This window comes from Orycteropus afer, unplaced genomic scaffold, assembly GCF_000298275.1.
Source record: "Orycteropus afer afer isolate SDZICR_OR568_19922 unplaced genomic scaffold, OryAfe1.0 scaffold00119, whole genome shotgun sequence".
NCBI lineage: Eukaryota > Metazoa > Chordata > Mammalia > Tubulidentata > Orycteropodidae > Orycteropus > Orycteropus afer.
Window position 1 is genome coordinate 1,833,841 of NW_006921706.1, and position 1,350 is coordinate 1,835,190.

The 1,350-nt window shown below is 40.0% G+C and overlaps 1 non-coding gene across 1 annotated transcript; it reads right to left on the reverse strand.

The window, feature by feature from the left end:
* Positions 1-723: 723 nt before the first annotated feature.
* LOC122150316 lies at positions 724-827 on the reverse strand. Its single transcript, XR_006163602.1, has one exon. It is a non-coding gene; the product is annotated as a U6 spliceosomal RNA (small nuclear RNA).
* Positions 828-1,350: the final 523 nt, after the last annotated feature.

Sequence of the window (1,350 nt, forward strand, 5' to 3'; positions counted from 1 at the left end):
TGCTTGTTCTGACTCAACCATGGGAAGGTGCTGTCCAGAGTCCATTATCTCCAACCACCTCTCCACAGAACCTCCCCTCTGTGAGCACCTTCCACCCAAACAACCATTATGGCTGCTGGTGAGTAGTCCTATCTATATTTTCTGGCTCCCTGCCTGCTCTGTGGTCACCTGGGTCCCTGGAGCTCTAGCCCACATTCCTGCAATTTTCCTCCTTAGATGTAGTTCATATTCTGCTCATCTTGCTTCACTCCAGATTTTTCTACAGTGTCTCTGTCTCCTAGTGGGGATTTCATGAAGTTACCTTCCTATGCTTCTCACTTGGGAATGCTGTTTGCTTTACCTCAAGATGGCCGTACTGTGCTGAGCTGGCTGACACTCTCCTTGTTCAGTTTTCATTCAGTTTCTCCTTCTATTCGGTGTTCAGTCTAATTTTTCATGCTTCTATTTGCTACTCTGTGATCTGTATCTGTTTCACATATTTTTACTATGGAGTGTGACATGGGATATCTGACTAAACCACCATTTTGTTCCCATTGATATATGTAGTTTTGATTATTACATTAAATAGACAATTTAATTAATTATATATAATTATTCTTGTGACTAAAGAAGATCTGAAAACTATGGATGATTTTTGAGGTTTTATCAAGGAATAGGGAAATAACTAAATCAAAAAGAAGGATATGAAAGGATATGGGAGCAAGAGAAAGTTTTTCCTTTCTGTATAATATGGAACACTTACAAATTTGTGTGCCATCCTTTTGCAGGGTCCATGCTAATATTCTCTATATAGTTCCAATTTTAGTATATGTGCTGCTGAAACGAGCCTAAAACAGTTTTTTTTTAGGGTCACTAATGAGTCTCAGTCCTTTAATGAAGTGGTTATACTCTAATAATTCCTTTGACATGGTGTGAGAGCTTTACCAATGTGCTTGACTTAGTTTTTATATTGATAAATGAGGGTATTTCTAATATGTAGTATTCATTTACTAAATATTTATTTTTTACTGCTATTTAATAATACCTATAGTGGTAGTTAAGTTTGTGTGTCAACTTGGCTGAGCCTGGTTGAGTGGCTGGGGAGCTGGATGTAGTTATTTCCCATGGTGAGACTGGTAATTAACTGCTTGGTGGAATCTATTGGAACAGCTGGCACACTGAACCCTGCATGTAGCCAAGTCATGATACAACAGCCTTCCATGCCCTGCCGATCTTGGGACTTCAGCTGGACTTGATTAGTGGCCTGCCATGTTGTTAGTAACATTGGGATGGTGCCTTTTTACTTGCCAACCTTGGGCTTGTCAGCCTCAGCAACCAGCAGCTGTCTAAGTGAAGAAAAGCCTCCAGCTT